Source organism: Poecilia mexicana, unplaced genomic scaffold (genome assembly GCF_051168715.1).
Source record: "Poecilia mexicana isolate PSO_F unplaced genomic scaffold, ASM5116871v1 scaffold_14, whole genome shotgun sequence".
Classification (NCBI taxonomy): Eukaryota; Metazoa; Chordata; class Actinopteri; order Cyprinodontiformes; family Poeciliidae; genus Poecilia; species Poecilia mexicana.
The window spans coordinates 10,861,198-10,877,675 of NW_028263383.1; positions in this window are offsets into that span (position 1 = coordinate 10,861,198).

A 16,478-nucleotide genomic window follows, 5' to 3' on the forward strand; every position below is an offset into this window, starting at 1 on the left:
TCACATACATTCCATTCAAATATGTTTCTGGCTGCAGTGTGACAAAATGTGAAAATATATGCATATCTTTGTAAGGCAGTAAACTCTGATTAATTAATTTTTTAATGACAATGGCCACGATTCAAAATACTGGTTTGTCAAATGGCAAATTTTCAAAATTAAACGATTTTTTAAACATTTTTTTCTTTTTTTTTTTTAGCAATAATCACACATACGGTTTCTAAATATAAGGTGGAAATTTGCATCTTTTACAAGTATAGGGAGATAGTATGCTTTGAAAGATAAACATCTTTATTAGTTAGGGGCTTCCTCTCACCAACCACTGTACACCATCCCCATCTACAGGTCATCTGAACAGCAACAGTGCTATTCACACTTTCACTGCCAGTCTCTCTCTGTCCATTTTACTCACTGTTTCTTTCACTTTCCTGTCAGCCAGAAATCTAATTATGAGACATTTTCTTTGGTAGCCAGATACCGTAGCAAAGCTCTTGGTCTGCTCAATTATCACATCTTGCCAAAATCCCCAAAGGTGTATTCGCAAGTCTGTGATTCGACGTCTGACTCCGAAAACGGGGGACTGGCTTTTACAGAAAATCTTTGGGGTGATAATTGCTTTGCAGTTTCTGTGTTGTCACTATGCAGCACATGAATGCTAGAATATCTTCTCTAAAGCAGACAAGATCATCCATTTCTAGTCATTACATTTCAAAGAACGCAGTACCTGTAATTAGTAGGTGAGATTATATCTGTATATAAAAATGAGATGCTACAGTGCTCTAGAACTTTAAAGTATTAAAAGTGTCTTTATAATCAGCTTGGCGGTTCAAGCTAAAACCTATGTCACATACAGAATTAACTTTTTGTGGTATAGCTGCTGAGCAAAGCCAGCTGGTGATAAGTGGTGATATCAACGTTTCATCATTTAGGTTCTACTGTTTGATTCAGCTGTGAGGAAATTCCTGATCTGTTCATTTGCCAAAGATTTCTCTTGGAGAACCAAAAAGGAAGAAAGCTTGAATATCCTCACATACTTAAAAAGGTTGCTGAATTTGACTTTTAGCGTTGATTTCTTATGTTCATGGGAGTGTTAAGTGATTTTCTCATCAAAATTGTCCACATTTGTACAATGAGCATTTTTAAATCTGCAGGAAAACGAATGTCCGCTTAGGCTTAGAATTGTGTAGAAATTAAAGCAGTTGCAGTCTCATCACGGCGGATCTCACCCCTGTCATTTATAATCCAATTCTCTCTCTCTCTCTCTCTCTCTCTCTCTCTCTTTTTTGTCTGTTTAGGTAGCTGACAGTTAGCAGTTCCATGTTGACACTGAGATGGAGAGTCTGTACATTGACTCTGCTATCCCTGCAGCTGCTGTCAAAACAAATGTGCAGTAATCTATGGCAAACATCTCAGTGCAATGCGGAACATCTACCCTACGTATAGCCCAGGTCTGAAAACTGACAGAGTGGATGTTGTCCCACGCAGCCAGTCAACCAAAAGAAAAAGGTGCAATTCAACAGTAAAGTGGCTATTTTTTGCTCATCATCTCTTGTCCCTGTGTTGCACTTCTTATTACCTTGGCAATAATAAGCATGCAGGTGTCCTGTGAGTGTGCCCTAGTTACAAGCATAGTGATTAGATTCTGTAAAAACAAGCACTGAGGTGGATAGTAGAGTATAAAACTGCCAGATGAATCACTGTTGGCAGTTTTAGACATTTAGGAGGCACACTTTGAGCAAAAAATGACTTCTCCATTTAAATGTAACTGAAAATACCTTTCACAGTATCTCTACTTGATAATACAGAACAAGCTGGGTTAACCAGAAAAACAAATTAATAATGCATGCACCATTTAGACACTAAATTGTAACCCAGAATGCATTTCCCTTCACATTTAGGGCATTTCAGTAATGTGCAGATGAACATGCATGTTTCTGTTCACACTGATAGATCAGGTGCAATAAGGTGCAGTTATATATTAAAATATTTTCTCACCTTTTCCCAGTCAGTACGCTGCTTGTGACCAGTAAATAAGTCCACACAAACAGAGAGGCCGCCCTGCTCCGTCCACACATAGTTGAAATATGAGGACCTTTCACTGGTGGAGATTAAAGAAAGAGAAAATGAACATCATCGCCTTGTCACATGGAGCCTGTAAACCATTACCTCCATCCAATGTGCCGTCACATAAAAGTGTCAACAAATTAGCAAGCATAGACAGAGAAGGTCACTTTGCTCCTTTTGATTCCGAATCAAACATTTATGTCTAGATTCAATCACAACAAATGTACCAAGTCCAAAATGTTCAAATATGATTCACACAAACATCAAGTATTTTGCACCATTATCTTTAATCGCATGTCATACTGACTGTGCCCCTGACTATCAGACGGACCAGATCCAACAGATGCTCCTCTGGCTGCATTCATAGCGCAGAATAATTAAGAGGAAATAACAAGGAAACACACCATCGACCACATATACACCCCGTGTGAGGCTGGAGCACCTGTGAACAGCCTCCTCTAGTAATACTCTGCAATGTGAAGTGTAGGCATTAAAACGGGCATCCAACCAAATTCCCTTCTTTAAGGGAAAAGAACATGTCATTCCTCCCTTAACATTTAAGCGTGATGTCAGTCAGTCTACAAAGTATAGTCAAGCGACACCCTGCGCTTTAATATGCATGCAAATTCAGAATCCATTTTGGAAAGCGCAATCAGTGTGTCCACGAGAGGGCCAGTTGCTTATTTATAGAAAAAAAGGGTAAGAAATTCACCGAAATTTGCAATGACAGACACACAGGCAACACTTGCTTGTGGTGCTTCAAGGTGTGCTACGAGTGGGTGGTGGCCACATACTCTGTTAAAATGTAATACGAATAAAATAAAATATCCCTTGTTGACACAGATTAAACAACGGGAAAATGATGAAGCTTATCGGATTTAGTGGGGAAAAAACCCGCACAAGCACACAAGCGCACTTTTTAAGTTATTCAGAAGGAATGTCACCCTGTACAAACATTCAACATTTGAGTAAACATAAGCACAGTGGAAATTTTGCATGCAACTGACATCCCCTGCAAGGCTTGTCTAAATACAGGCATGACGATCCGTGCGTGGCGGAGTAATTAACTGAATGCGCGTTGGTGCTGTTTTATTTGGAGAGCGCTGTCCGCGGTGCTGAAACCAGGCAGCATCCCCGTTAAAGCATCAAGCCGCTCCTGCGTGCCATAAAAAACTCCCCCCTAAACGGTGCTAATTTCACTCATCCATCCCTCTCAATAAAACTCATCTTCGATTGTTGCGCTGTTCACCGATAAGAAAAACCAGCCCGCTTCATCTCTTTAGCTCAATACAAATATTAGAATGTTAAGAATATCACTTACAGCAGATGAACCCGGGTGCATTTGATGTCCTCTGACTATATCCTGAAACTTTTTGCAAATATCTATTTTTTTTCTAGCCGGACGGAATGTGAAAAATTCCCTCTGTGATCTCAGATCTGACGAATTTTAGCTTGAGGATGGAGAAGCGGCTGCTGACGATATGCGCAGGTCTCTCTCACTGTTCATTGGTGGTTGTGTAGTGAGTTCAACTCTCAGTCTGTCGGCAACAGAAATGTTTCACCAAACTAGCATATCTAGTCTAATGAACGCTGAATGGTTGAATGCACTGATTGCGCTTCCCAAAACGAAGCCGAACAGAATATCCCCATGTCCAAAGGCAGACTATTTCATTTTAGAATATACCGTGCCAATGTAACATAATGACAAGCCCGCCCATTTTATATGCAGCACAATTTAACTTCCATTGCTGTCCTCCTAATCTATTTCCAGCGGATGTTGGATAGAAAAATCCTCTTACATTTTCAGCTAGATTATCACTCTGTCTCCCTGACTCGTACGTGATGATTTGCAACGAGATAAAATTCTACCAAAACACCGTCTAAGACAGCAAATGGACTCTTCAGGGAAATGAACAGCCTTTTATCAGCACATACTTACACTGACGCCAAAATAACACTTTAACCGAAGCGGGTTGCCATTTGGATAGGCGCGCACAAGCTTGGAAAAATAATCACCTCCAGAATTTTTAGGAAAACATATCCCCCCCTTTTACCCTGGTTTACACCAGTGCAAGAGGATGTTCTTCTATTATCTGCAACAACAACAATGAAAAAATCCCCAAGCAGATCACTCACCGTCTCCTAAAAGCCCACGTTTCGCATCTAGACAACTGCTGGTGTCTCTGTTATAAACCAAATATTCTGCTGCTACAGCCGCGCCGCTTCAGACTGAGCCAGAGCACGACGAGCGGCGCTGAGCTGCGTGCATCTGCAAGAGAGAGGGGGAGAAAAAAAAAAAAAAAGAAAAACTGGGCTTATGATTCGTGGCGTATATTTCTGTAGGCATCGGCGCTTTTCTAAGTTGAGACTACAAATCAGGGGACATTTGCTTCAGCAATGACCGAAACAGAAACACAAACGAGGTGGACAGTGATTTTATTATTGGCAATTTATACAATTTCATTGTAATTTGGGAAAGCTTATGTTTTCCATAAATCCAAGCTGTTGAGGAAGGAACGGCTCTTTTTTTGCCCCTAGTTTTGGCGGAGGGTTTATTTTCATGGGGGCAGGCAGAGTGAGCTAGCAGTGGAGTCACGTCAGTCTAGTCTGCAGTGCAACGTTTCCTCTGAGAGCGTGTGCGCTGCCTGCTCACGCGTGGTTCAAGTAATACATGTGCGTGATTAGTTATGAGGGACGTCACAGGTCTGCGCGCCCGTATTTTCTACATTCAATAAGTTCTATCTATCTATCTATCTATCTATCTATCTATCTATCTATCTATCTATCTATCTATCTATCTATCTATCTATCTATCTATCTATCTATCTATCATGCATCCACTTTATTGCAGTCTGCTCACTCTTAACCTGCTGCAGGTAAATGTGTATATTTAGGTAACAATGAATCCTTTCCATCCGGCTGTTTCCGTAGAATTAATGCCACTGTAATACAAGTGGAGCATCGTTTCAAGCTGCATCTCCTGGCCCCTCAAAGCTCAGTCTCCAACCGCTGCATGTGACTCGGTTTTGCCCGTGCGCGCGCGTGCGTGCACGTGCGGGCGCGCACAGCCAACACGTGCCGCGGCGTGCTCGTGGAGAAGTGGAGACTCTTGCTTCGAAGAGAGGAGCAACAGCAGACAGCTTCTCTGAGACGCCGCGAGAGAATATCCAGCGACAGCGTTTTTAAAAACACATGCCTTCCCACAGCTCTATCTCTGGGCAGGTGATGGTGAGGGATATTGCGTGTGTGTGCGCGTGTGTGCAGGGCTAAGCAGGAGAGAGATGGATGACGGTAATTTAGGTGAGAGATGCGAAGTTTATGGTCAAATAATCACTGGCAGGGAAGAGTTCCTTTGAATTTTGAAGGAAGGTATATTGACTAAAAACGCCCCCTTGCCTATACTTGTTCAGCCATTATTGGTGTGTATGTGTTGATAATTAATTTGATTTATTCACTGTGGGAAATCGGTTGCAAAAAGGAGTGTACTAAATGTTTTAATCATTACCATACTAGCAGATATTATTAAACTTGAGGAAAGCTTTTGTAATTTAACATATATATCCAAAACGATCCTTTATGCTAATTTAGGTTTTTGAAAGTATTTTGTACTATTGCACATGATGCAATCTTCCATATGTGCATTATGTTTTTGTTCATTGGAATTGTTTTGTGTAAAACAAAAAAAAAAAAGGTAGTGTCCAACAATTTGTAACATTTTCTGGACAGTCCTGTGGATTAGTGGGTCAAGTGTTATATCACCAGGTCAGCTTGTTTTCAGACATGATACCATTTCTTCACCATAACCTTTTCCCACTCACCTTACCAAACGACTGTTCCACAATGAAATGACCCTAACACCTCCACACTAGACTGCTTTTCCATCAGACAGAATCATATGCATTGCAGCACATTGAGCCTTAAAATGCTTAAATTCACTTCTTTGCAAAAATATCCCGGTCCTTTGCAGCTTTTCCATATTTTTACAACCAGAAACTTAAATACATCATATTAGAGTTTATGTGATAGGTCAAAACAGTGCATGATTATGAAGTGTACGGAAAAGGCTACACAGTTTGCAAACAGTGTACAAATAAATATATTAAAATAGTTGGATACATATTCAACCACCTTTGTTCTCATGTATATAAATGAAACTCACTGCAACCAATGACCTTCAGAGGTCACCTTATGTGTAAATGGAGTCCACTTGTGTCTCTGCTGCTTGGTGGAGCCCTCATAGGGTCTACTGGGGAACTTTAGTGAATAAACACTATGAGAGACCTAGAAACACACCAGATAGATCAGCGATGAAGTTGTTCAAAGGTTTAAAGCAGGGTTAGCTTACACAACAGTTTTCAAAGTTGTGAATATCTCACATATCTCACAGAGAAGTGTTCAATTCATCTAAAATGGACAGAGTATAGTGCAACAATGGAACCTCCAGAGGAGCTACAGAAATTCACAGCTCAGGTGGAACAATCTGTTAGCAATGCTATTAGTTACACACTCCACAAATATGGCCTTTATTAAAAGAGTGGCAAAAAACCCCTTATCAGTAAAAGACCGAAGATGCAAGTAACCCTGAGCACTCTATCCAAACTGTGAAACAGGCCATGATGTGCAGATATTTTTTACAGAGACAGGTCAAAGATGAACGGAAGCTGGATATGGGTAAACAACATGCAATTAAAAAAACAAAAACAAAAACTGGTAAATGTAGAGGCTGCAAAAGGTTTTGGACTGGCATAAAGGACAACATGCAGGACAGCAGCCCTAAACAAACAGTCAGACCTAGAGTGGAGTGACTCATATCAGTACTTATTCACATGTTAAAATGGCTCTGTCAGAGTCCAACCCTGAAAGAAGCTTGAAGTTGCAACATGAATTAGTATCAATACTTTTTCAAGACATTGTGAACAATGACTGACGATAAGTTGAGATTAGAGGTTCATGCCATGTCCTGTAAACAGTCCACTAATGTCAAAATATGCTAAAGGTTTTGGACTGGCATAGAGGACAACATGCTAATGTGAAAATATGCATTAAGATTTCTTGTCTACGTCCCTGTCTGTCTTTTCATTCTTTCTTTCTATTAATAAGTTTCTGTTCTACTTTGACTGTCTTTTCTGTTATTTCAGTAGTAGCAGCACCACACACCTCCAGCTGCACCTAACTGAGTGCTCAGCAGGTCATAAAGAGGGATAAACACAAGTGGTGTACTTCAGTTCAATTACTGCAGCAAAGCTTAATTTGCTTTCACCCTTTTTAACTCTTTGTCTAAATTTCAATGCGTCATGGGGTTGTAACACTGCTGTTGCTCTGTGACTTGAACTTGCTTAGGTGGATTTAATTTTTATCCTAATGGTTTATGTTTCATCCTCTTAAATAACCCCAATCAATCAAACTGTTGCTGCCCACAGAACTAAAGAAAGAAAAATGAATGAACAAAACACAAGAGTCAGCCAGAGTTGTCAGAAGTTAATGGAGTTACATTGCTGCACACCTGTCCTTCCACAGTTTTACTACTGCACACAAAACTACTGTGACGGCAGTTGGTAGTTGCCATCCAGCAGGGAATTAGGAGTGACTTGCCTCAATCAGTCGTCTTGAAGAATAAATCAGGCTTCTACAGGAGACAAAAGCAGGCCCCCCTCTGAGCTGCTCACTGCAATCAGCAGAAGTTGCCATGTTCTCTGACTCACCATTCGAGGTCAAGTCCAGTGTGACGCATGCAAAGGTACGTACACACACATACACTCCACTTCCAAAATACATCACATGATACATTTAAGTGTATATTCTGGCAAAACCTATACTTAAACAACATACAACATTGAATTTAATTTTAGAAGCATGGACTGAATTAGCCTGACCATTGCCTCGTTGTGCTTGAATAAAATTCCGGCATCTAGCACAGTCTGGACTTTCTCCCCTGGACTCGAATTGTGTCTGATAGATTTTTTTTCTGGGAAAATCAGTGAACAAAAGGAGAAGTTGTGAACAATGATGTCAATTTTCTGCGCTGTTTTAAAATTATAGTTTGCCTGTAGTTTTAGCAAAGGCAGCAGAGGAAGTGAACGAAGCCATTCGGTCTTTGTTGACCAAATTTACAAATATTGAATCAACATTAATAGCCTCCTTGTTCTGATCGGCACTTCTCTCTTCGCAGTGAGGATGGTTGTTTACAGCGCAGGGTTTATTTAGTAACTTTCATAGCATCGAAACGGTGCATCACATATGTCATGGCCAAACAATAGCAATTAGTTAAAAATTAAAACCTCAACAAGAATTTGTCACAGTGTATATTAGACCGTTTCTTTCAAAAATTCTGTACATTGATTGAGAGACTCCGCCCCAATGGAGCCACACTTTTATGTTGAAGGTACTAAAATATTTTCTGCTTTTTGAAGTACCAAGACTACAGACTAATATTGTAGATCTATATGACTGACACAGGATATTTATTTATAATACTGTTGAAAGAAATCAGGGCACAAGAGTTAACATTAGTTACCATGGTCACTAAAAATGAAATGAGCTGATATTGTTGGGAATAACGACAACAGTTACAAAACTTTTAACAGACATGACTGGGATTTTTCAGACATCATTGTGACAGTAGATCAGGGTTGGATTGACTGTGCCTCCAAATGATGAAATTAAGAACAAGTTATTAAGATGAAGTGCTTTTGCAGCCACCTAAGATTGCAAAAGTATACTGGAGGGCTGGTGTGCATGACTGCAAGTCCTTTTTGAAGAATAGTGCTTGTCCTACATTCCCTTGGAGTACTTTGACTAATGTGCTTGTGGTTGCATGGTTCATAATCTTGCACTGTACAAGGGTAAATTCTTTTCAAAACGTTCTTGTGACTCTTCTCAGACAAGTGGGAAGACTTTGCATTCACTAAATGTCTTGCTTTTTTGTTTTTGGCATTAAGTTTATGCTGACCTGATTACTTCAGTCAAGTGAAGTGCTAATATTTCAGGCTTTTGGATTCTCCCCTAGTCAATGTATTTTATTAGCAGCATATAGCAGCAAAGGATAGACAGCATACTGTCTATCCTTCATTTCTTGTGAATTTATTAGTGTACATTTTTAATCAAACTAATGTACATCTACATATGGTGAGGTAGTCAATATATCTTTTGTTATTCAGAATTTTCATCAGGCTTAACTTTAGCAGCAGAGATTTTCTGACACTATATATAGGTTGGTATTTGTCTGAAATTAATTATAATCTTTTGAATAATCTTTTTCATTATAAAAAGAGAAGTTACATTTTCAGATTTGTTTTAACACTAGAGCAAAGGTTATCAATGGCCACACAATAAAATCATTTCCTCTTTGCCATTATGTTTTTTAAATATCTAAATAATCCAAATTTAAAATATTCCAATTTGCTTGTAAACAAGTGTGCAAACCTGTAGCTCTTTTCTTACTTAATGTGCTTTCTTTAGAGCACATGGTGGCTGTAAAAATATCTTTATTACTGTGCCTGAAAAAATCTCTATGAAATAAATAACTACATACATACAATCTAGTCAAATTATACCTATGCATTATTCTTCTTACTCATTGTGTATTTTGAATCATTGATGAGCCTCAGTTATTATTGCATTAAAAATCAGTGAATGACTAAAGCCTACATCTGTTTAATTTAGAGAATTCAGCCAGTTTACTTTTTATTGCTGTCAGTTAGATTTTTAAAAGTTTTTTTTTGTTACTCAGCTCCTTGCAGCTAGCCTCTTGTGGCCATAACAAGAAGTGCATCCAATAATTAAATGAAGTAATTGCAGCAATCAGTTGCTGGAGTTGTTGATTACTTATGTAAACCAATGAAAGGGGAAATCCACAAACTGCAAAATGCTGCGTCTCCTTTCATTGTACTGAATGTGTCTCTGGTTTACTCTAATTTGATTTTGCTTTGTTTCTGTCCGTGCTACCACACATCTAACAACACATGCGGATGCCTTCAGATGAAAACATACTCTGCATATGCATGGAGACAGTGCAGGAGCAGAGCTGTTGAGTGGAAGCAGACTGCGCAGCAGCAGCTGCACTCTCACTTGTCAGTTTACATAACACTGATTATAACCCTGAGATTTAGCCAACCACCAGCAACAGTTTAGTTTGGCCTGGGCATTAAAATTTTACTGACCATCTGCTCAACTCTTCAGTTGCTTTCCTTCAAATACTTCTCATTGATGCTGATTCTGCCAAACGAATCTGCATAGTGCTGCCACTCAAGACAGGGTAGCAGTTATAGAAAAAACAATCTGTCCAAGGTTAGTCTCTCCCTAATAACTATGGTTATTCTATTTTATTTCTATAAATTACGTGCTTAATGTGACTAAGCTTATGTTTTTTAAGTTGTGTTTTTATTCCAAAACACATTATACTATTCAATAAATCCAAATAGTTTTCAAAGCCAGTAATGGGCATCAAAATCATGGGAAGCATTTATTCATTTTAAAAACTGAACGCTGCAGTCAATCAGCTGTAGCTTGTCCTCTCCTTAGAGATTTTATGTTTATTATGATTTTTTGCTGCAGAAATAATCTTGACCAACAAAACAAACTCCCAAGCTTCAATGTGATGCCAGTGTTCTGTCACAAGTCGTCTGTTACATCTCTTAAATTTCCACTGAGAGATGTGAGTCAGTCTCTAAAGACCTCTAAAGCAATCAACAAAAAATAATAATTAAAAAAAGTTGAATAATTACTATCAAAACCTGACATCACAGCTTATTAAAAGGTCACATACTTTTATTGACATTTGGCAACTTATTTCAGCAGAAAGTCAGAGCAGAGATTATCCCTTTCATTTGACAATAACTAATAACTTTGAATTTTTAAAAAGTAGTTTATTATTATTATTATTATTATTATGAAGAGTCCAGAAAATATTCACAAATTTTCACTTTTTCACATTTTGTTACGTTGAATTCTTATTCCAAAACTGAACAGAGTAATTCTCTCATTTTAAAGCATTAATAGTAAAGAAAAATAAATGCACTTTTGCAAGAAAAAAAATATAGCATCAAAATGCAATAGACATCCCTCGAGGGAAAATTGGAATTAGACTGTTTGCTAAAACACAGTGTCTTGTAAAAGTAAAAGTGTAAAAGTGCTCATTAAACTTTACCACAGTTTTGTCACTTTACAACCATAAACCTCAAGAGTTGATGTGAAAATAGATTAAGTTAAATACAATATTGCAATAAAAACCTGAGAGGTAGCTAAAGACTTGAGAAGATGCGGAGGTTTGTTTTACTTTCAGCAGAACAGCAACACTAAATACACAGAATGGTTTTCAACAAATCATATTCATGTGTCTGCCATACAAATCTTCCAGCCTCACAGATGCTTTTTCTTTTCCTGGTCATCTTTTAGCAAACTTGATTTATTGTTGTTACAGTACTGTTGATTTTGGTTAAATCTATATGCAAAACAAAGTGACTGACCATGTTTTTCTCTGCTGTAGACAATGTTTAACTTTTCTGTAAGTTCTTTTTGCTACATTTACTTAATCTGTTCATTAACCGATGCCTGGTTATGTCTCTGGCCAAAGTCAAAATTCAGACAATATTTAACTTACGTGAATCTTGACTTGGGCCAGTCAAGATTCAGAGTTAGAATGATATAACATTCTAACTCAGTCTCTTTATTTGATGCACTTTGTTGCCATGTTGGTGACCTGCCATTCAATATTTCTGCTCAGTGCAGTTTATAATTTAGAGTGGTGATATTAATGGATCTTGAACTCTCTTCCCTCTCTAGATATAAGAGTGAAATTATAGTGTGGCACCATTAACTATCGCAATTACATAGAATGGCAGTTCTTCTCAAACATCCCACTGATCCCAGAATAAAGACAGACTGAAGGTGACAAGAAGGAAGAGAGGAACTGCTTGATTGTTAGCACAAGGTAAAGGAACACTGAAGAGGTGACATTATCAACATGCGGGCTAAGAGATTCAGTGAGGCTGCTTCTGCCTCTATTTCTGAAGGTGTAGGTGTATTTGTGTATGTGTGTGTGTGTGTGTTTCTGCCTATTGAGAAAGAAACTAAATGAAAACTAAGATGGTGTTGCAGTTTTCAAGTGTGAAAAAGAGAAAATGACTGAAAAAAAATCTGTCACAGAGAAAAGGAATGAGGAGAGAGGAGTAAAAGTATTTTCACACATCTTCCAAATCATTACAAGGTATCATTCAGTCATCCAGTAAACCTGTGAATTGTGTTGATGTGTTATTCTGGGATATAGATAAAAAACTTTCCCTTGTGAAATTGACATTGTAAAACCACGACTGAGAACATTTCTTTTTTTTTACCTTCTTCCTTAGGATTAATTGTCAAGGGGTTATTATAAGGATGTCTGAAAATATCAAATGTTAAAACTATCTTAGCAGTGGTATGTTACTTCCTGTACTAATGTCACCGTCAAAAACTTTTAAATATCCCACATAACAAGAAAAAGCTACAGTTGACAGTTCAACTTTAAAATGCAACACTGAGACAAAGAGGTGTTGACTCCCAGATGTTCAAAGTCTGCTATTTCAGGAACATTTATAATGGAGAAAAAAAGGACAAAGCTTAAGTGTTGTCAGCGTTTAACATGTAATTTAAAGGAAAACAGGGAATCGGTTGTAAGGGTTGTTAGCCTTTTCTGTTCTTCTTGACTTTATGGTGCTGAAACATATGAAAATTAGTAATTTACAAACTTGCTTGTATTATACCATCCACCTGAGTACTTGTCTCTGAGTCAGTACTGAGAACAGAGAAGTTTCTGTTGAGTGGGTTGAATATCTACATTATCTAGAGTTTGAACATTTCAATACAATATACTAGGGCTGAAACGATTCCTCGAATGATTCGAGTACCTCGATTACTAAAATTCCTCGAGGAAAATTTACCTGCCTCGAAGCTTCGTTAATTTATGTTTTATTAGTTAGCGCACCGTGTTCCGGCCGGGACTTCATTTGCGTTGCGCGGAGCTCTCACTTCCGCCTCTGAGTTGTTGACAAAAGCTAAGTCTCAGCGGCATAAAGTCCAATCTTCAAGATTGGGATTTTATTGATTGATGATAATGCCCGACTTTTTATCGTTTTTGGGGAACCAATATGCATCCTTAAAATGACTGGGGGAATGCCTGGAGTACGGCAGCATTTCTCCTCCGGGGCTGCTGGTTGAAAGCGAACGGCGGGAAGAGCGCTGAGGTGAGCGGGTAGACTGAACAGGGCGGGCGGCTGAGTAGCTGATGCTTACCGTGTAAATGTAGCTTTACCGACGAACCGCACAATAAATTTCATATCCCGGTCTGAAGAAACGGGTGGCGGAGCGCATCGTACATGGCTGGTAGATGAGTTTCTGAGTGTGACCAGTGAAGGTGTCGTAAATATCCCGTATTGCTTCCCCGTGTTCGTCCCCCGGTCTAACGGTTCGTCAGTCCGCTGGTCTATTTCCTCCCCTCCATCTTACGTTCGTTCATTCGCCCTCTCCTCCCACTCCAGGCGGCATTTCCCGTATTTTCAAACCCAAAGCGTGACAGGTTAGGTGGCAAGGTGAGTTTAATTAATCTATTAAACTCACTGAAGATGAATACATAAACTAAAAGCTGGATTGTAGACATTTTTTATAAGCATATTTGTGAGCCTGCCTCTTTGTTATTAAATTCAATATAATTTCAGATTTTTCTATAACTTTTCTTCTGGTTAACTTAGAACGTGAGCTATTATTGTTACAGGTTAGTTTTCTAAACTACAATAAAGCAACTGTTAGGGATGCTCAAATATGAAAAATTGGACTGATATTGATATCTGATAGTAACACCGGTATTATGCCAGATTTACCAATATTTCATTTTATAATTTTTTTTATCCGATTACTCGATTAATCGTAAGAATAATCGATAGATTACTCGATTACTAAAATATTCGTTTACAACAGCCCTACAATATACAGCAGCTTATATATTAGACACAACTTGCACAGAGTTTTAACAGTATTTCTTTATTATCCTGTTTACTTTGAACCCCTCAGTACTTTAACACTGATGATTAACTACACTTTAGAAATTAGTTTCTTAAGATTGTTTTAATCCAATGGTATTATTTCTCCCTGCCAGTACAGCGTCAGGGGCAACCTCATCTTTATTCCTTAATAAATTGATTCTCTAGAGTTATGACTCTTGGTCCTGTTGGATGGTGTGGTCTTTACAACATCCCTTTGATAACCACACTGAGAGTGCGACAGCTTTCAGGGAGTTGTACAACTATAGACAGTGGAAACCATTTGATTAACCTGGTAGTCAAGTCAAAGCCTCAGCTGACCAGAGTGCTTCACAACATCACAGGTAGAGAAATGAAAAAATAGAAATAAAATTAAGTTTAGTAAATCTAATAAGACAAATGTAAAATTTGGGACTGCACAGTGGTGCAGTTGGTAGAGCTGTTGCCTTGCAGCAAGAAGGTTCTGTGTTCAATTCCCAGCCTGGGTCTTTCTGCATGGAGTTAGCATGTTCTCCCTGTGCATGGTGGGTTCTCTCTGGGTACTCTGGCTTCCTCCCACAGTCCAAACACATGAGGTTAATTGGCCTCTCCAAATTCTTCCAAGTTGTGAATGTGTGTGTGCATGGTTGTTTGTCCTGTGTGTTTCTGTGTTGCCTTGCGACAGACTGGCGACCCGTCCAGGTGACCCTGCCTCTCACCTGGAATGTTAGCTGGAGAGGCACCAGCAACCCTCCTGACCCCACTAAGGGACAAGGGTGTAAGAAGATGGATGGATAAAATTTGCAGATACCAAAAGCTAATAGTATGACTAAAAACCAAACAATTTTAAAATTTAGCTGCAATGATTATCTTCCATCCTTTACCTTTTGTCTTTGACTGATATAGAAGGGCAGGGAGAATACATGAGATTTCAGGCTGGACTTAAACTGACCTACTGAAAGCTTAACAGAGGAAGACTGTTCCACAGTCTGGGTGCTGCCACAGAGAGGCTCTGCCCCTCTAGTTTTAGCATAGCTTTAGGGACAGACAGTAAAAGCCAGTCAGTTGACCTCAGGGCTCTGGGTGGAGTATAGGGCTGCAAGAGCTCACATAAGTAAGAAAAGCCCATTGAGTTTAAACACTTAAAAACAATCAATAAAACCATAAATATGATCCTAAAAGCAACAGGGGGCCAGTGAAGGATGTGCAAAACCGGAGTAATAGATTTATGCCTCCTTGTTTTGGTCAGCAGACGGGCTGCAGCATTTTGTATGTTCTGCAGTCGCTGCAGGGAGTTCTGGTCCAACCCTAAGTACAAAGAGTTACAATAATCTAAATGTGACGTAATAAATGCATGGATAGCTGTCTCAAAATCAGGCAGAGGAAGATAAGATTTTATCTTAGTAAGGGTCCTCAGTTGAAAGGAACTGGCTTGGATAACAGTGCTAATATGCTTATTAAATTTAAACATAGGATCAACAATCACATGAATGGATGACAAAAGGAAGACAGGGGACCAACAACACTGTCATGTCCTAGCACGGGATTGCATTGACCAAACACTAAAATCTCAGTTTTTTCCTTATTTAGGTTCAGAAAATTTGCTCTTAACCATGACTGTACATCCTGAAGACAGTCCTGTAACATACATACAACAGACTGGCTGTCAGATGCAGACTGATTTGAATGTTTGCAAAACAATGAGAAGAGACTTTGTGCTTTTTAGAAATGCAACCAAGATGCAGCAGATACAAGGCTGCATCAGTTCCGAGGAGAAACAGAGGACGAATGCTGTCCTAGGTTTACAGAAAAACTCCTGTTTGAACGGCAGGACCAGAGCCAGTTTAGTACTGTACCTCAAATTCCAACAAGTGACTCCAAATGGGTCAAAAGAATGACCCGTCTTGAAGACGACCGGGTCAGAGAAGACCGTCTTGTTGGTATAAATCAGAACCATTTATGCTTCAAAGTTGTTGTTTTTTTCTCCAAGAGATTTGAAAACCAAAGGGCAATTCCACTCATGTAGACCAATTTTACATACTCCAGTTGAAAATAACAGTCTAATAAGATGTAATAAATTCTTTCCCAAAGGAGGAACTGATTAATTTTCATTGTTAATTGTGAAAAAGAAGAATAACTCCAGGCCTTGTTTTCAATACTGCAGCAAAGCTAAAAATTAGTCTTAGCTCTGTTGTGTCATATATTCTTTTAATCTTCATGGTAATAATTTCATGAGTGTCTTTCCAAACACATCCCTAATTATTATTATTATTATCATTACTATCCTTCTTGCTCTTTGTATTTAACAATATATTGTCAAACATAAATCTTTGGAAATAGCCTCATCTTGCCAGAGGGTCTCTGCTCTATTGACCTTTGTTGGCTAAAAATAATTTTTTTTTAAACAATAAACATGTCCTCCTCTTT